This window comes from Nesoenas mayeri (genome assembly GCF_963082525.1).
Source record: "Nesoenas mayeri genome assembly, chromosome: 3".
Lineage (NCBI taxonomy): Eukaryota > Metazoa > Chordata > Aves > Columbiformes > Columbidae > Nesoenas > Nesoenas mayeri.
In genome coordinates this window covers 117,499,168-117,520,247 of record NC_137544.1, presented here as the reverse complement: position 1 = coordinate 117,520,247, position 21,080 = coordinate 117,499,168, and positions in this window count along the sequence as shown.

Below are 21,080 nucleotides of genomic sequence, written 5' to 3'. Positions count from 1 at the left end.
AAGAAGATACGAAAACCTGCAGCTGCGGAGGATCTGTCAACTACAGGCTCCCATTCCTTCTGCCCTGTCCACCTCCACTCAATGCTCCTCACCTTCACTGGATGGACTCACTGTGCATTGTAAGGTGAGCGCTGCCTAAACACTCAGCTCATGCACTACCAGCAAATTTAAGATCAAATCCAGATCCACAACGTGCCAGGACACCACCCTCGTCGCTTCCCTGCAAGATCCTTTTGGGCTAATCCCAGCATTCATTTGACCTCTGCTCTCTCTGTTGATGGTAACATAACTGTGATTGCCATGAGGCTCCTTGTTGTCAGTCGGGGATGGGATTAGAGCCCAGAACAGAGAGCACATCCTGAGTTACTGCCGTGCCTGGAAGAGCACTTTAGCTCTGACCCCAGCAGTTTCGGGAGAAAAAGCGAGTAGGCCAGGAGAAAAAGACGTATCTGCTGTGAGCGATGGCAAGGAAAGAGCATAAGGAGAAAACAGCCACGATTATGGCAGTCAGGCTTCCCTGGTGGACTGGCTTCTTCCCTGCCCCTCGCCTTCCAACTCTTTTTTTTCCTGCAGATCCCAATCTTTTAAGATCTTCACATCTTTCATCATTTGCACTCCAACACCTCCCCAGACAGCCAGACCAAAACGAAAGAAGATTTTCCTGCCACGTATCTTCTATTACTTTCACATCCACTGGAGCTCATCTTCATCTTTCTATGCTGAAGGAAGGTTCAGCTGCCACTCAAGTTGCACAGCTCCTGTAAGCCTTAAAAAGCTATGCCTTTATCACTACTCAAACGTAAAATATGCTCTCAAGGTAATTTGGGAACCATTTAAATTTGAGTGAGAGTGAAATCCCACAAACCATCTTCAAATCATCACCAGTGGAGCACACAGAGACTCATATAACTTCGCTATGAATCAGCTTCATTCTTTGCAAAAAACCACTACTGCTTTATTAGATCACATAGCTCAATATAATGTCTCACATGACAGGAGTTCTTATAGATAATAGTAAATTTATTACTGAAAACAAGGTGTTTCATAGTTGCTCCTGCATAATGCAAAGATTTTTGGAATGAAAAATACCTGACTTAAAAGTAGCTTGAAGTTAACTTGCAATGAACACAGCCATGTGTCAATCCCTGGACATTCTGCGTGTGCAAGAATTATTGGAATGGCTTCACCGTCATTAGGAAAGCTCATTCAGAAACAGTTTCTTTTAAAGGTGTGGGGCTGGTAGGAATTTTTTCCATCTAAAACAACCTGTATGTTCATCAGTACTGTCCCCTCCAAAGAGAGGCTTTGCTTTCACTAGAAAACTGCTTTTGTTCATCAGAAGAGCTAAAATCCACCCCAGCAAAAAAGATTCTCAGTTTCAAAAAACCAAAAGTTCCTTAGAAAAATAAAATATTTCCAACATCAGCACCAGGTACAAATTGCCTGGAAGCCTAAGACTAACTGGGCCACTGTTTCCCTCTGTGGTCATTCCCGGGGTGTCTCTCTGTAGCACTAATCCCCAGCTGAGCCTCCAACTAAGACATCATAACGCAACACTCACCATGAGTAAACATTATATAGTTCAGTGAAAACTTTCCTTGGCATTTGTTCCTTTGTACGTGACTAATCAGGATATAACTCAAGGTACCCTTCCTACACACTTCTGGTTTTTTTTAATATAGGTGGTACCAGCAGTTACATTATAGTGGAAACATTACTCCAGCAGCTACTGTTACCAGTAAACACACACGTGCTCCTTTCCTCCCATCTATCCTGGATGCAACAGCTTATTAGCAGGTGTCACTGATTATTTAGTGTTTACAGAAGAGCTGCATCCAGCTATGAACCAACAAGTGACACAAGTATCATCACAACCAGCATTTCCTAATTTTGTATTATGCCTTGTTTTCCTGGTTTGCCTTACAAACAAGCCTTGCCTCCATGACACAGGGTTTCACGTCCCAGTAAATCAGAATATCACCGTTTAAACTCTACCAGCTGGGGTGGCAAAACCTCTTTCTTAAAAGCAAACTACACAATACTTGCCTGCAATGTTTCACTGATATTATTGCTTCTTATCTGGCTGTCTAAAAGCAGGAGAAAAATATTTCATAAATTTTTATAAATATTTTCAAGCTGTACAATCACTGCAGTTTATTTTGTTTGTAAAATACAGGGGGAAAGGTAGTAGGTTTATTTATCAGCAAATATTTCTCTGTGGGCAATTTCAAGAAAGCCGGGATGATGTCTAACTCAGAGAAACAATAGAATAATATTAGCCCAGTTATTTCTTTATGTTACTATGGACAAATGTCAATCAGGCAAAGAGAAATTGAGGATCAGCTTTTCAAAACTGTTTAAGCACAGACAGGCACTTAATAGGGTTTTCAAAGGTCCCTTCAGAGGTTAAGGATCCAAGTCCCTTTGATAACACAAACATTTAGGACATACAGGCTTCCTCTGAAACACCAGAAGGCCATGAAAGCATTTAGAAAGACATAAACCTTCTCCTGAAACTGCTTAATGTAACACTACATAATCCCATGTAATGATTTAATGTAGTAAAAAAAAAAATAGATGCCATTTCCACAGGAAGAAAAAAAAATACCTACTGTAATCTTGACACGCACTGAAAATGTGTGCTGTGATCCTTCTAACAAGACTAAGAGCCTACATAAATCATAACTCTGGAGATAAAGAAAGTGTCATTTGCTGTAAAACTGTGCTGCAGAATCAGAGAGTTTTTTTCATGATAAAGTGTTTTTTTGTTCCTGAGGCTATAATAAAGCAGATTTTAAATGAGAACTGAGGTCAGGAAAGTTTTTCATTTTGTCAGGACTCCAAATTCTGCTGTTCGCATGTTCTAGGTCCAGTTGTAGCCACAGAGAAACAAAGTCGTATCTTGTTGTCTGTGGGAACATGCACAGAGAAGTGAGGTGTCCCTGTATTTTTCTATACCTGATGTGCTTACTGCAGAAGTATCATTCTCTCAATTTTAGGATTAAAATCTCTAAGATCTTTAAGAATCTCTGTCCCTTAAAGCAGAGTTTGGAAAAGAACACTCCAAATTGTGGCACCTGCAATGGATATGCCACTTCAGCAGCCATCTAGCCATGCTCATGCCAGGTGGCAAACTCCACCTAAATGCTCTCCCTTCAAACATCTCACAGTTTATCCAGGGAGCCTTTTCTCACACTGAACAAAATTCTAGGCACAGAAAGGACCTGGATGAGGGAGGGGAGGAGAAATAATGCGGGATTTCTGGTTCCTTTTACAGTCACTAAGAAAATATCCTTTGAAACAACAATCTTTAAGGTGAAAAAACATTTTTACTGCACCAATATGGACTTTCTAGTTTTTTTTTTTTTCAAAGCAGAACAAGTCTCATGAAGACTCTCACAAGACCTCTGTACAAGAAATCCAGTTTTCTTAAAGCCAAACAAAAGACATTTCTTACAAATGAAGTTCTGGCTTATTAGGCAACGAATTGTTTGCCATCCACAGTCATTTGGGAAACCCGGCGGGTTTCACGGAGGTTCAAAACTGGGGGATATACAGTTTTATTCCTGAATCTGCAGGGAGACCTCTGGAAGCTGAAGGGACCTCTCCTGTGCCTCTCTACAGGGTCTGAGCTCTGGAGCACCAGGGGGTTTCTATGGCAGCACCACCGAGACCAACCCTTTTCAGCTCAAAGGTGCAGCTTAGATATAAAATTAAACCCAGCTCTGACTTCCCAGACACACAAAGCCCAGCCATGTCACAACTGAACTATATCTGTCCTTCCCTTATCCCTCTGGCAGGGAAATCAGTCCCCAAATCAGCAGCAAATAGCACAACAGGACCCTGACATCAGCTGGGGCTTCTTGCTACTACTGCAATACAACACTTACAGCTTTAATTTTTAAAGGATTGTAATTTTCTTTCACTTGAAGTGATCCTGAGGCTAATTTCTCAGTGTGTAAGTCTCAAAGGCTTAGCAGTGACCTTGTGGCTTTTTTTTTCCGTGTCGGCCAAGACATAACCCATCCCTGTTACCACACAAGGGCACTTGTTTAGTGTTGATGGAGAAGGAAGTGTACCACCTACTGAGTCACCAACGCCACATCCTAAACACCTGGCTTTTGCCTTGCTGGGCTGTCATTTAAGCGTGAATCTACCCTGAGTGGAGCTGTAGAAAACATCTATAATAAAACCTCAAGCCACACAACACTTTCCTGGATGGGAGGTATATTGCGATCTGCTGAAGTTCACAGACTTCAGGAAGAAAACCAAAGTCCTTTCCAAAGCAGATCCACGTGCTTCGCTTTTGTCCAATTTCAGGGATAACAACTGTGCATCTCAGAACTCATAGCAAAGTATAAAATTCAGTTTCCTTAAAGTCAGAAATAAAATAATAGATTTTTTTTTTAACAGATTGCACAAAGTTATGGGCGAATCTGCCAAGGTTTTAGAAGCCTGATCTCCCACTTACCCTAACTACCTTTGCAAAAGTTCATCCACATTCTTATAAGTCTCACAAGACCTCTGTACAAGAAATCCAGTTTTCTTAAAGCCAAACAAAAGACATTTCTTACAAATGAAGTTCTGGCTTATTAGGCAACGAATTGTTTGCCATCCACAGTACATTGACAACAAAGCAGTATTTGCCACCCTACTGCAAAACACAGTACAACATCTTTTGGGAAATGATTCTTCATTAAAAAAACACTGTTTTGGTTTGTCTTGAGTCAGACCACAATCCCTTTAAGCCCCAAACTAAGGAGCTCAGCCTTGTGGCACCTCTCCCACAGGCAGGGCCACCTCGCCAACACCCTTTGAAGGTACTTTCTGCAATGTGCTGCCACACGGCAGTGTGTGGTTTCCAGAAAAAAAATATCAATGTTTATCTACCTAAAGCTTTCCTTCCTTCCCTATCTGCTACCTGAAGAAACGAAATGATTCTGTGCTCAAGCTCAGAGGCCAAAACCATAAATGCATGGTTTGAAGGGAGGAAGAGGTAAGCAAGGGAAGAGCATAATGGCAAGGAGGGACAATTTCTATAATTCACATCCTTTTAAAGTTTGAATTTCTTGCCTCTTTTAAGCCAATGTTTGCAACATTTAAGTTTGAAAAGCGTTACATATTGCAGAAAGTATTTACAACAGCTATGCTTTTTTATATCAGGAGCATTACACAGATTAGTGCATCATCGCACACAAGGGAGAGAAATAGAGTGCACGCAGACAATCCCACCAATAAAATTACTAATAATGTTTCAGCAAGATGTTCCAGTACAGACTGAAACAAGGGAAACCACTCTTGAATAAGAACATGGACTCAAGCCTTTAATAACAGTAATAATGCATTTTCTTTTCTCATTGCATATCCTTTTCCAATCGATAACAGCAGCAATCAGCCCCTGCCTCAGCAGTACCAGGCAAACCACAGCAGGTAATTGCTGTCTGGGAGAAATAGCATTGGCAGAATAACCTAACAGAACGAGACAGCTTAATCAAGACTTTGCTCATGTGCAGAACTGGAAGAGAAGATTCCCCTAGTAGCCTAAGAATGATTTACATTTATATTTCCTGGAGAAAAAAAATGCATCAAAAACTAAGTCATCGTAGTAACTTTTTGTTTGGTTTGGGTTTTTTGTTTGTATGGGGATTTTTTTATATGACTTGTATTATTTTTTATATGATTTCAACACAATGGTAAAAAAAGCCCAAGTCCCTTTAAAAAAAAAAAATCACAATAAATTTCATTTTTCTACTATAGAAGACTTACTGAATTTCCCATAACTGTTCAACTTTCATGGAATAATTATTGTCATCCAGACTCACCCTAAAGCCACATTCTGAAATCCAAAAAATGCCAAGTTAAACAAATTATTTGCCCTTTGCACAGAGCTTAACTTCTCCAGGCCTTGCGCGTGAGGAGTTTCTGCAAGGAACCATCTTTGCAAGTCTGTTTCAAACCTCCTCAGACCTCTTGGAGACACGACCAGACACATCAGAAAAGGGCAGAAAAAAAACACAGCACAGCCACCAGCACCAATTTTCCTTTTTTTTTGCATGAAATCCACCTTCTGTCTGCTAAATCAAACCACAAATAATATTACTTCGCTTTTCAACCTGACATCTCTCACACTGAATTCAAGTTGTGGGGAAGAGGCTATCACGTCAGCACTCTTGCTTAACATTTTGAGTCACATATTGTGTTAGTCACAAGACAAACTGATTGTCTTTCCATCACTTTTCCCTTGCTCAGATGAATAACTCCTCTTCTGGGGTGGGTTTTCCCAGGTGCTTTTGGTTGGAAATAAACGAATCACCTTCCAAAACCCGCTACCAAGCAGACCGAAAAACGACCAGAAACCATCACACCCCCCCGCTCCCCGACTCACAATTGTCAGATAATCCTCAGAAAAAAAAGTTGTGTGTTGCTACTTACTTGCAAAGGCGATGCAGGTGGTTCCAAGTCTGCAGAGCACCAGTGTACAAACCGCTGGGTAAAACTGGTGGGCCAGACATTCTCCTCCTGTCTGGTAAATCATGCACAAGTTACACTTCTTGTCCTCGTTGATTTTTCTTATTTGTTTTTTTAAAGAAACAAAGCTGAAGGTCTTCTCACATGCAGTCTCCACCTCCATGTTTTGGATTACAGCATTGAAAAGTCAGGTTTTGCCCCGCCCTCAGCTCATTCTGGTGCAGTTGTTGCTCTTCCTTTCCACAGCCACCCAAAACGAAATGAGGGGAAAAAGGGTTCCATTTGCACAGAATGTCCCAAGCGCCCATAGGCAAGACACGTCAGTAATCCCGGCACATCCCCTTGCTTTTCAAATCATTTTTCAACTTTACAGCTTGGTCGTATAACAAAAACAGCTGCACAACATTGTTGGGTCCCTCCTTGAGCATATTTCTCCTTCTCTCGCCGCTGCTGCCTGGTTAGCAGCTCCTCAGCCCTTTCTCGCGGCACATCCTTGGTTACAGGGCACCAGGTGAAGGCTGCCAGGTGGGGACAGCCTCACAAATAAGCAACAAACATTTTGAGTACCTCTTTGTATTTTTTTTCCTCACAGAGGAGGGAAGAACAACACAGGGCACCCGCAGCCTGTTCTGAGTTCCGCCGCCATGTTGCGCAGAGTCCTCCTTGCACACACACACCCCACTTGCTCATGGTGCATCATCTGTGTCGCTGCGCCTTGCTCCAAAATCCCCCTGCTCCTCTGCTGCCCTTTTTTTGGGGGAGTTTTCCTCATTATTTTCACTATTTGCAGGGAGGTGGAGGTAGAAGTTGAGTAGCCCCAGTGCGCTGAGAGGGAAAGCGCTGGAAGGTTCCGGAAGGAAGTGGCAACAGGGCTGCTGTGCTGAGCACAAATTCACCGTTATTTCTTGGGTTTTTTGAGGTCATTTTGAGTTTTTTTGAGGTCATTTTGAAATTTCTGAGGCAATTTTGAATTTTTTGAGGCAATTTTGAAATTTCTGAGGCAATTTTGAAATTTCTGAGGCAATTTTGAAATTTCTGAGGCAATTTTGAATTTTTTGAGGCAATTTTGAAATTTCTGAGGCAATTTTGAAATTTCTGAGGCAATTTTGAAATTTCTGAGGCAATTTTGAATTTTTTGAGGCAATTTTGAATTTTTTGAGGCAATTTTGAAATTTCTGAGGCAATTTTGAATTTTTTGAGGTCATTTTGAATTTTTTTGAGGTCATTTTGAATTTTTTGAGGTAATTTCGAATTCTTTGAGGTAATTTTGAATTCTTTTGAGGTAATTTTGAATTTTTTGAGGTAATTTTTAATTTTTTTGAGGTAATTTTGAATTTTTTGAGGTAATTTTTAATTTTTTTGAGGTAATTTTGAATTTTTTGAGGTAATTTTTAATTTTTTTGAGGTAATTTTGAATTTTTTGAGGTAATTTTTAATTTTTTTGAGGTAATTTTGAATTTTTTGAGGTAATTTTTAATTTTTTTGAGGTAATTTTGAATTTTTTGAGGTAATTTTTAATTTTTTTGAGGTAATTTTGAATTTTTTGAGGTAATTTTTAATTTTTTTGAGGTAATTTTGAATTTTTTGATGTAATTTTTAATTTTTTTGAGGTAATTTTTAATTTTTTGAGGTAATTTTGAATTTTTTTTGAGGTCATTTTGAATTTTTTGAGGTCATTTTGAATTTTTTGAGGTCATTTTGAATCTTTTTGAGGTAATTTTGAATTTTTTGAGGTAATTTTGAATTCTTTTGAGGTAATTTTTAATTTTTTGAGGTAATTTTGAATTCTTTTGAGGTAATTTTGAATTTTTTGAGGTAATTTTGAATTCTTTTGAGGTAATTTTGAATTTTTTGAGGTAATTTCGAATTCTTTGAGGTAATTTTGAATTCTTTTGACGTAATTTTGAATTCTTTTGAGGTAATTTCGAATTCTTTTGAGGTAATTTCGAATTCTTTTGAGGTAATTTTGAATTTTTTGAGGTAATTTCGAATTCTTTTGAGGTAATTTTGAATTCTTTTGAGGTAATTTTGAATTTTTGAGGTAATTTTGAATTCTTTTGAGGTAATTTCGAATTCTTTTGAGGTAATTTTGAATTTTTGAGGTAATTTTGAATTTTTTGAGGTAATTTCGAATTCTTTTGAGGTAATTTTGAATTCTTTTGAGGTAATTTTGAATTCTTTTGAGGAAAACGAGACCATTCCCTATGCCTCAAGCACCACCGCTCCAAACTGTGGGCATAAATGTGGCCCTATCAAAAGCTGTGGGGAGAGAGGGAGACATGGCCGCCCTCCCTGAGGGGCTCCCGCCAAACCGAGCAAACCCGTCACCGTGAGGGGAGCGCCGGGGGATTCACGGCTGCCCTGCACTTTATGCATTTAAAATGGCCGGTATTTTACCTCCGGGGCAGCCCCTGGTACAGGGGATATAAATACTTGATGTATTGCAGCGCCATCTGCCGGTTTCTGTGAGAGGGACAGAGGGACGTCTCCCCCCAGGGCGGGAAGGGGCTTCGCGAGGCCCCTGCGCTTCCTTACACACGCGCGTTTCCTGAGGTTTTTCCTCCTTTTAAAGGGATTAAGGCACCGTGAATAAGCAGCCTAAGAAAATCCAGCCTAAGAAACAACGGGCAAGTTAGTGCTGAGTTTAAGGATTTCTCTGGAGAAGCACAGTGAGCAAAATCCCTACTCCCCTAAAGCAGAGCCTGGTACATTTAGACCTCTTGGGGAATGATTTTTCTGGAGCGACCAACTGATTCTGAGCGCCTCTGTTTTTTCTCTCTATCTATCTCTGGTTTGGAAGGCGTTTGCATTTCACAAAGTCTCAAAACGCCCCATCTGTCCCCGTGGTCCTCTGAAGAAGGCTCAGCCTGACCCCCATCACTTTGGTAAGCACCAGCTCACTTCCAGCAGTTATTTCAACCACTTTCCTTTAGATTCATCCCAACAGTGAACTCACACTGGTGAAACTTCATTGAAAGTCGCTCCTTGCTGTTAATTTACAGCAAGGCAGAAGGAAGACGGGTTTTTTTTTTTCCCCACACTCTCAATGAGTGATTTGAGATAATGCAAATAGGGAGAAATACGTTGCTTTGTAATTATGTTCTATAGAGGAAGGACCCTCACCTCTTTTGCTTCCTTAAAATTCAAGTGCAATGCAAACTAAACCAGTAACGCCCAAGATTGCTGATACACACAGGAATTACTGGGGAACCACTGCCTTGCAAAAAACAACATAACTTCCATTTTAACCAAACATGCATTGCCTGCAGCAGTTAAATGTAACACAGTGTTTGTGCTGAGGATTTTGAGGAAAGCATAGCTGGCTTTTAGTTCTCTTCCCCCCCAGCTCTGTGCCCAAATAATTCAATATGCATTTCCCCTCATCTCCTGTTTATCAACAGCAGTGCAGCAACTTGCACCATAGAGGTCTGGTTTCAAAGTGTGTCCTAGCAGAGGGGATGAACCTACAGATACCAACGCAGCTGAGCACAGCCAAGCACTACAGGTCTGTTCAATAATGACACCTCTAATATAACCTTTTCCAGACCTGCTAACTCAGTCTGCCTTGCAGCAGCACCTCCACCACCCTGTAGCACTTCACATTCCTGTTGGGGCCTTTATTTTCCTAACGATGAGACCCTGCTTTACAATCAGTGCCACCACGGCGACGGCTGAACAAAAGAAAACTGGCTAGCTCTATAGCACGTTTGATTTGGAGGAAAAAAAGTTTCCCTTTACATGGCCCAGCAAACGTCCAAGGTTCAAACAAAGTACGAGGTGCTAACGAACAGAGTCTTGACAAACTTTGTTTTCCTGCGCAGGGGCTCAGCGCATAATGATTTCATTCAGCAGCTACTGTTCAAGCATGGAAAGTGTTGGTAAAGAAATCCCACAGAGTTCAGACAACCATTTTCCTAACTTAAGCTTCCCCCTCCGCTCTTCCCCCCCTCCGTTTGCCTTTCGGGCCTTTGCCAGTCATAACATAAATATTCATCAGCTGATATTTGCAGTAGCTGTGAAGTTATGAATGAGGCCAAACGCCTTTCCCTCCTGCCCCATCTGCAAAATGGCAGCTTCTGGTCTTAGCTCATGGCCAAACGACACTTTCCGAAATCCCCAAAGTGCACTTGCAGGCTTTTCAAATTCAGTCGGGTTTTTAATGCGCAAAGCAGAAATGCTGTCTACCTAATATTTACCCTGGGATTACTGAAAAAAAAAATATATATATATTACTTTGCTATGCTTTAAACTTTGAGATGACTTGACGTAATAGACAGAAGTGTTGGCAGCTCAAAATGTTGGTTGGTTTATTTCAGGGGACATGACTGCTGCAGGTTTCCTTTCTGAATCAAATACCAGACACTTGAACCATTTGTTGTGCAGAAAAGAGAAACAGCTTTTATTCTTAATGCTGGTTTCTTAACCACCTGGGTGCTGTCAGGAGGAGCCACATACACTGGAAAACACTTTTAATAAGACTCCTTTAAGCCTGCCTTAAACTCTGGATCCTGAAAAATGGAATCCCCACCGCCTGTCATACGTGCCTTCCCTTTGCAGATTAGTGAGAGGCTGCTACTTTACAAATGTTCCCTTCTCACAAAGCCTGGAATTATGCTCTCAAACCTACAGTGGGTCAGCAAGACAGCGAGGCATCTGACATATCCACATTATCGAAGTCAAAAGCAGAGATGTCAGAGAAACAAGATGACAGCCCAGAGCCTTAATGAATCTAATTAAGCAAGTGACCAACCCAGCCAAAAGAGCTGCATTGACAGACACAGATGGGGACCTTAAGCCCCATCACTGGATGTTAGAGGCTTAAAAATCCTAAACGCCCACAGTAATAAGCAAGTTTTAATAAATAGGCTCAGCACCATTCAGGATCAAGGGACAGGTGCACCTCTTCATAGCTTGGGTCACACAAATGAATCATGCAAACTCTCCTATCTTGCCAAATTCAGATAGGTTCAACCACGAAGTATAAAAAAAGCAAGCCCCCAAAACATCAAAAGGAAAGTAATAGGCTTAGTAAGTCTCAGGGCTGTTGTCATCATCCAGCTTGACTTTCACCATTAAAAAGCCAGAACATTTCACCTAACAAGTCTCCAATATTTTGTGGCCAAAATAGAGCAGTATCTTCTCAAAAAACAGCAATTTTTTGTTTCAATACTACAAAGGACAATTTACCACATCCCTTGGGAACATTCCAACACCATTCCAATACCATGCTGCTAAAAAACAAACAAAAAAACAAAAAACCCCAGCAAAATGACAAAACTCCCACACTTTATTTTTAATACCTTCCACTTCCAGCCACTGGATCCTTTATGTCTTATTTTGAGGTGAAAGAGCCCCAAAATCAGCTCACTGGTAGCTCCAAAGCAAGGTCAACTTCTCTTTCAATCGTCTTGATAATCAGCTATGCACACTTTTCAGTATATTTGCACTGCTGCAAAGGCTGCAAAGGCATTAGGTTCTGCATGGCTGCCACTCACAGGCCAAAGTCAGGCTTCAGCACCATGAAATCAGACCCAAATTCACCAGCAGGTTCAGTGAGGACCTCAAGCAGCCTTTAGCTCATGTGCCTCAAGAACAATAAAACTTACAAGCCCAGGGAGCTGCACATTCACTAGGGCTTTATTCTTTAGAGCCACTCAGCTACAGACATACATCAATTCCAAAAAGTCATGATCACGGGAGGAATAATTACAAGGCAGATGTTAGATACGTACCTTAGTGTGGCTCCTCTGCTTCCATGTGCAAGTAACCACTTTGTGCACACCCATGTCTGGGATATATTTGCACACGTAAGATCAAAGGACAGCCCCTTAGCCAGACACACTTGCAAAGTTTTGTTTTGCACATTTAAATCAGCTACTGAAATTGACTTGGGATCACTGGATTTGGAATATTTTTATCCCTGAACAGAAAATAATGTATCAGGAACTGCTGCTTCTGACACTAGATTCCCCATAAGGTTTCATGCTGACTCTTTTCTTGCAGCAAATTACACTACACCCAAAAATCCAAAGTTCTTACTAGGCTGACGACCCTGTTTTTTATCAGCTGTTTACATACTATTGTGCTGCTTATAAGCATCTTGTTGGGGCAATAAGCGAACAGTAATTAGTTGAGACACTTCACTGAATATACTAATATTGAGATGAGCTCTTCTGGTATTTACCATGATGATGCTGCATCACAGGATGGTCTCTTGCCAGCACTAGAAACAAAAACAAGGAAAAAAAGAAATTAATCATAGCAACACCTTCACAGAGCCAATGAGGCGGTGGGGAAGGGAGTGTACACCAATGCCAAGTAGAAAAGGAAAGAGAAACTTTGAGGAATTTCTCCTTAGCCATTTTCTCAATAGCGGAGGAAGGTAAGACTGAAAAAGGAGAAAGGAATATGACATAATATGGAATATTACTTAATAGGGCTATCTCCTGCGCAAAGACACCTTTACTTTGATGCATCATGTTATATGACACACAAATACTTTGCTTTCCAAAAGATTTCAAACAGTCAGTCACTGCATTTTTCTAACCATAACAAGCAACAAAGCTCTGGGTATTCTCTCCTGGGTTCCCTTGTCTTAGTATATATAGTAATATACATACTACTTATACTGTATTGATAACCAAAAAGCTTCTGATAGAGGCAATAAAAATCCTGCAAGGGAAATTATCCAGTGCATTGTAGGGAAGATTCAGTCAGAATGGAAACTTTCTCCATGACTGTGCTGCAATCACAGCTCTAGAGACCATTGCAGCAGTGCACAGTGTTGGGTTAGAGCTGCTTTACATTGCAGCCAACATCTTGGCTCATCATATAGTACTAATGATTTCCAAACACATAAATTAATAAACAAGCTTACGGGCTGGACGTATTCTGCAGTTCCTTGTTCTTTGAATGCACTCAATATCTTCTGTAATAACTGACAATACAACTACCATCCATATCAGAGCAATTATGGAAAAAGGACTGAGAATCAAAAGGAATACTTCCTTATACTTTAATCTTTATGTTAAAGGGCCTTTCTGTGATAGATCAAAAGTGTATTTTTATGTTGGGACACACACACACATTCACCCAAACCCAACACACTTGAAACTGATAAAAAGCAGAGCATGCAGATGGTTGGACTGTCTGGGTTTACTGTTCATTAGCATGCCAGCAAATTATTTAGGTCCTGTGTGGTTTTGTAGCCTGTTATGTAGCAGTTACAAACATACGTATAATTGCTTGTGAGTGACTATCCATAGTCTAACATGAGAAGACACTCTTAATGATGCACCACGACGGCTTCCAAGTTTCTCTGGCACCACCGAATAACCAGAAAATAAGCTGGGGCTACCAGAGAGATCTTTCAGGCCTGCTGTATGGCTGTGGCAGCCTTCCAGGTTAACAGTGAGCACATAAAAAAGCAAAGGCTGGGAGACTGAATCGGGGAATGGTATGGTTTATGGACAGATAACGTGACGAGTGAAGTGCAGAAGTCATAAGGTACTTGTTTATTTGTACATTAAAGCGTGTATGTCATGCACCAGGGCTGTTCATTTTTCCACTCACACGAGACAGTCTGAAGTTCAGTATCTGTAACAGGATAACCTTGCCTGGGAAATACAAGCAGCATTGAACAGGTAACTGTACAAGCCTTGCCCAAAATTGGGAGAATCATCTTGCCCTTGGTGCAGAACTTGCTGCTTTCTCTCCAGTTTTTGTCCCAAAATTCCTGATAACGGTGACAATCACACACCTCACGTAACAGCTGCAAGTCCCACAAACTGAAATACTATGGGCCTGATGGGATGCACATAAAACTTCCAGTGAAGCCAATGAAAACTTTGGTGCCTTCTGGGAGGGCAGGGAGAGCCGAGCCTGTATGTTCAGATTTGCAGCCGATCAGCACAACTCCACAGATTGCAACAGAGTTGTGCTCGGACACAGTTTGGCCCTAAGTGTTTTAGACAAAGATCATATCAGCATCTAAACAGATGAAGTGGAAAGAATGTTATCATGGGGGGTGGGGGGGGCTTCTTTATTTACTCAAATACATGACCCTTGGAGCAGGAGCTCTGGAACAGCAAGCCCTAACCTCCCTGGCCCCAGGACAACACTACTAACCAAGTAGGCAACAGCACTTTAAGGTATTTGCAAGCTTCCTTTTTAACGTATATACCATGGCTATAGGTGGTGTGTGGCCCAGGAACTGGGTTCCTCTGCCTTGAGGAGGCCCTTGGTGTTTTCTCTACCAACCTAAAGTGCTGCTGAAACCCCACAGGCCACCTATGGCTTATGCCAAACTCCCACCTAAGCAGGTCCCCTTATCCCATCTGGAAAACTGCTATAACTAGACTCCCACTTTAATTTGAGGTAGGGGGCTCTTGAAAAAAATGAAAAGGAGTTCTTACCTTCCGTCCAAAAGCTCTTCACCAACATCCACACCTGGCCACACCTCATTTCAAAGTATTTCCAAACGGCAAAGGCTCTGCCCAAAGGTCTCAGGCATCTCTCTTATTCCAGCTTCCCTGGGAGATCAAAACCAAGGACTTTCACAGCAAAGGCTGGTGCAGACACAGCAGCGATGTGCAGGATACGATGAGATGCAACACCACAACAAAGCGGAGACAGATGCTGGCACCCCAGACCCGCAGCCGTGGATTAGAAGCCGTGGAACAAACTCACCAGCAGGCAGTAAGGAAAGGAGGTGGATTATTGCCAGCTCTTATTCTTTATTTGCATATACTGTTGTTTTGCTTTCCTAAGACTATGACCAAGTTCTTTTTTCCTAATACAAATTTCTCTGTAACTCTTTCAAAGAGCTGGCCAGTGGAGTTTCTTGTATGAAGGGCACTTTTTTCACTTTTCTATTTTTCTGGGTAGAGACATAAGCTCATGAAAGTTAATTTGCTTATACCAAATTCAGTATTTTTTTAACCAGCCAATGGGAAGGCTGCAGATGGGTAACTCCGGAGTCAGTGACAGTTTGTATTAAAATTACAACAGAGACCCCACCTACATTCTTCAACATACCAGGCTAACGAAAGTGTAGGTACGTGAGATGATCCTGCTGTTCAAATTCCCACTTCTGATCAGCATTCAGGTCTCACCTGTTATGACAATTGTTTATCTCACATCCACACTGGATTTCTGGGCCCAGTAACAATGCACACTGAACTTATTTGCTAACCATACCCAATAGAAATGTGTACAATACATATCCTGAATTCACATAAGAGCTAAATTTATGCCATGTTGCTTTATTGTAGAATCCTTGCACCTTCCTTTAAAGTCTTTGTGGCCATTCTTGACAATTAGACAAATCTCACATGAAATGGGTCTAACCAGGAGTTCCTGGTCTGCAAGAACTCTTTTAATAACAACTAAGTGGTTTAAATCCACTATTTTCAGGCCTCCTAATAGCAACGTCCAATAAAACACAGTATACAGAATTAAAGAGGTTAATATATAGAGGGGCTTGGGGAGAGCCCATGTAAGATCACGTTATGATATGGAATTATAGATAATCAGCAAGAAATAAGAGGCCTGCCATTCCTGTATCACAAAGCCATCACAATCAGATTTTGCTTGGCAAACTGGCAGAGCATAAGATTCAGTCCCAGTTGTGTAAGGAGCTCCACCTTCTGCAGGGAAATTACACAGCATAAAAGTTCTTCTGTGGCCCAGCTTTTCCTCTGCTCTGTAGTTCATCTGTGGACCTTTCCCGTGGTGGCTGGGTATTTGTGATATGTGATGTCCACCTCAGGGTTATCTGCCTCAGGGAAAACAGCATGATTTATAATTAAGGCGGCATAGCAGAAATTCCACTTAGCTGGGGAAATCAGTTTATATCTATCCCCATTTTATAAGAGAGACTTTCTCTCCCTTTGCCTTTCAATTTACATTTCAGGCTCTGTTGGGTAGAGATTGCTGCTTGCAGAAAAGCATCTTTGTAGTGCACAACGCTGTCGCGACCTTGACTGGAACTTACAGCTGCTGTTGTCATAAAATAACAATCAATATTAATCACTGTCAGTCTAATAGTTATATGAATGCCTTCCCCTTGCCTGAACGAACCACCTGTATGTGCCTACCAGCCTTCCATACCATAAAGGTGCCACCAGTGCAGCTGATTACTCAATATGGTGAACGACATGAGCACCCTGCAAGATTGTGATGCGTGAGATGTCTTGATGCTCTTGGGGTATTTCTGGACACAATTCATTCTGCCCCTCTGATATGGTGGTGTAGGAGCTTGGAAGCCCAAAGATGGAATTAGATCTTTGAAGTTCAGCTTCTGGGTGCCCCATCCAGAGCTCCAGAGCCTGGAGAAACACAGGGCTGCCCCTCAAGGGCGTTCTTGTATTGGGGCATCACCAGCATACCTACGCCTTTGAAGAAGCTGAACTACAGCACAAAAGCATTTTGCATCTGGAGGACGTGTTCTCAAAGCAGCAAAACATCTCTGTTATGAATGTAACATATGTGGTACGCTCCCTCTGTTTGGCAAGAGATAAGAAAAACAGAAGCAAGGCAAAATGAAAACAAAATGGAGCACATAGGCATCGTGAAACAATTACAGTGCTGTGCCTCATCAGTATCTAAATTTGGGATTGCCAGTCTTGTTCTAAAAACAGTTTTGTTCAACACTCAGTGACAGAGTTTAAAAGCTGCCATGTCTTGCTGTATTGTGGGCCACAGTCACAGCTGGTGTAAATCAGTATAAACTGATGAAGTCAGTGGAGCTTCTCTGATTTACACTAGCTGAGGTTATGGCTCAATAAGGTTAGACTTGCTTTCTAGGAGTGTTCAAGGAAGCCAACTTCTGTGTGTCCTGTGATGAAGTGGTTATTTATAATGGCCCTCAGTGTGGTTTGGAGCCAAATTTCCACATCAAGAGTCGCTTTATAAGAGATATCCTTACAGTGAGGTTCAGTGCAAAAATCATGATTTCAGAAGCCAGCTTTTCTCGTGCTCTCAAGTATTTGATTTCAGCCTGAAAACCATTTGAGAAGCCAAGAAAAGCAGAGCCATTCCTGCCTACTTCCCCAGCTTTGCTTCATCTTTGAGTCGCCTGCATATCCAGCAGGCCCTGACCTACATTGCCCATTTATCAAAGCGAGTTACTCTAAGTGTCTGTTTATTTATGTTCAGAAATTCCCCATAAGACAGACAAGTTTTACGCTTAACCTGAAAAATTGGGGATGAAGGTGGAGCTCTTACCAGTTCCAGAGTTATTTGTTTGACTTGGCCACTAATAAAAATAAAACACAATAACATGTCCCAGAGTCACAGCAAGAGGTGGAGGTCACAGGAAAACAGATCACGTCTTTCACAGCTCTTCAGCTTTAGTGCACTGAATTATGACTCCTATTATTTACTTACTGGATTCCCCACCCTGCACGCAGGCTCCAAGCATTCAAAAAGCAGCAGGTCTCTGCTTCAAAGAACTAACAGGCTAAGCAAGAGAGTAAAATCTATCCCAAAGCTACACTAACTTCTTCCTCCACTTTTTATCTGAAAAGTCAGGCGTTCTCACAACCCTCAGCTGACTTCTGCCATCTTCTGCTCACCAGATGGTCGTGCCTGCAGCCCCACACCTCTGCTGTATTAAACTGCCAAGCTCTTATGGCAAATATGTTCCCAACGCAGCCAAACCTGTCCTCTGGGCACAAGCCACCCAGGTGTTGCAGCTCAAGGTGGTCTTTTGCAGCCGCATATTGTTTTTTCTTAGGAGGGCCATTCTCCCTGCATGTCCAAGCCTTGATGTGCTCTATCAGATGTCCAGACAAAGTCACAGGATCTTCCAATGACCTCATAACTTTGAAACAGACTGTCTTCTTTACAACTTCTGGTAGAAATGGGTGTCTTGAGTCCAGCTGCTAAGATCCCAAAGCAGGGCTGAAGCCTCTCCAAATATCCCACATGGTTTCTACACATCCTCTGTGGAGGATCCTCTTCCATATTATTTTCAGTAGCTTTAATCCTCTGTGGACCCACTGGGGCAAAAGTGACAACCTTGTGGGGACACTGTCTTTTAGGGTGCACAAATATCACTTGCAGTCCCTCCCTTACTAGATTTTTTTAATCTATGTAGACATCTTTTCTTGGTATCTACAGCTTAATGGGGAGCCAAGGTAAAGCCAGAAAATAATTTCACAATTAAAACCATCAAGACACTGTGTCTATTTGACATACAGATATACTAAAGCATCATAAACACAAAATACACCTTCTCTTCCCCGCTACTTGTATTTCTTGATCTGAGGACTGTGACTATTTGTTCCGAAGAGTTTGCTGAGTTCACTTTAGAGACAAATATTGTATTTTTCTACCTAACAAATCTCACAAAGATCTATATTTTCTTTTCTATCATTATATTCTCCTCAGAAACTCTCACAAACTACAGAAGGATCTACCACCACCACCACCACCTGTTATGTGTGATATGTTTTCTTCTCAGCTTCTCCAGGTGAAGCAACTGTTAGATATTTTTTCTTAGCCTGGGCATTGTTCAGCTTTTTAAATGGTAAAGGGCTTTGTGCTTTCTAACCAAAACTGAAGAGAATTCCTACCTTTTTCAATCATTTCCAGAAGCAGTTGTGCTTTGTTGTCTCAAAATCAAGGGAAATTCTGTTCACTGTGGAATATTTTAAAAGCACAAGTCCACCAAGCAAATTAACTTTGATTCTGTTAACACTCTCTCACAGTGTTTCAGTATTTGGCTCTAATTTTGGTTTTTAATGCATATCTGTTCTTACTAGGGTTGAACTGGAAGGCAGTCAGACAATTCTCAGATAACAAGCAGGAAAAAACAATGTAAACCCATTATCCCAGAGGAACCAGAAATAGTTAATTACGCACAAGTAACGAAACTGGTTTCCTCACCATCAGAATTTATCCTGGACCACAGAGTTACAGAATTTTCCTTGAATCTGGCTGGGGCAAAGACAGGAAACTGCATCTTCTAAACTTTAGAAATAGATCTTAAACATGTAAACATAAGATATTATGCCCCTGTCTTTTAAGTAACATTTATATTATCTAAAATAAACAGTCTTTCTGAAGTTAGTCTGTAATTGACATCTGACACAGTCCACATTGCAACAGATATGATAAGTGCAGTAAACAGCAGAAATTATGCTTCTCTATGCTCTGAGAAACATATTTCCTTACACAGATAAACTTTATTTTGTTGCTACGCAACCCTCACACAACACACTACACTCTGCAGTAAATAAGAGTACAAATTTTACAACTGAAGGGCAAGCATGTGGCCTTTTGGGTTTTCTCCCCATTTCGAGTTCCAGCCTCAGCTTTAGTTCACACTGTAATATTCCATCATTTTATTACAAAGCTGCCTCTACAGCTTAATAAGGTTTATTTCAAACAGGGCAAAACAGGAGAGTCAGAACACACGAGTCCTTCTGACACTGATTGGAAGCAAATGGTGGAGCCAGTGACATTAGTGACAGTGAAACAGTGAAATCAAGGCTTTTTTTTAAAAAAAATCCTCCTTCAAAGTGAACACTAGATTTTCAGAACAAGAACCTTTCTGCAATGTCCTCCCACCTGCTCCCAGTACCATTGCTATAATCGCAACAGAAGTGAAACAGGTAAGAGCCACCCTTATAGTTTTACCTAAGATGAGATCAGTGGAGCCTCACCTCCTGTGCCTGCTCACTTTGGGAAGGGCCACTGTGCAGTATGAGGCTATTCCTTCATTCTTCACATTTGCAAAATGAATTCAGTAGGTATTTGAATTGCTCAGAGAATCCAGGAACAGATTCTGTATGTCTCTATACCCTTGTCATAAAGTGAATAACACTAAGATTTCTCTCTCTGAAGGGTGTTAATACCTCAGTTATTCAAGTTTCTCTTCAGCACATGGCTGCAAATCCCACAAACTCTCCCAGGTAGCACCAGCCTTCACTCGTCACCATCAGCAAATGAATCCAGGTGAAAAATGTGACTTGGGGCTCCAGCTGAGAGCAGTCAGCACAGTTTGGTGAAGGCAATAGGGCTACAAGGATTTACACCAGCCAAGGATCTGACCTATACCTGATATAACGGTTGTCCGATTGCAAAGCCATTTGTGTCACTTACACCGCAGAGCTTCCCCAGTTTTGCTTTGCTGTTCCAGTTTTTCACAACTAAGAGTCCTTTTTTTGCTCCTACAGCCTATGTGCTACAAGCCCACCTGCCTGTAAAGGAACAGCACATAGTCACTAAGGAAATGACACTATGTTCATAAGAAAGATTTAATCTCTATGATGTACAATGTAGTTTCTCTAAACAGCAAGCAAGAAGTATCTTTTACATTTTAAATCTCTGCATTTTGATAGCTACTTGCTATCAAAATGTTTCTGTTTATAGTTACTTCCAGGCATGTAAGTTCACTTGTAAAACACACCGAAGTTTCCACATTGGTCCTGTATAAAGGCCCAGCTCTAATCACCACTCTCACTATAACAGTTTTCCTTAAGCCTAGGAGAATATAGAAACACCTATGAAACTTGCTTTAAGTACTTTTTTTAACAAGTGATCTCTTACAGACCACCTCTTCTCAGTCAGGGTTGCAGGATGAGGCCCAAAGAGCAAACGCAGTT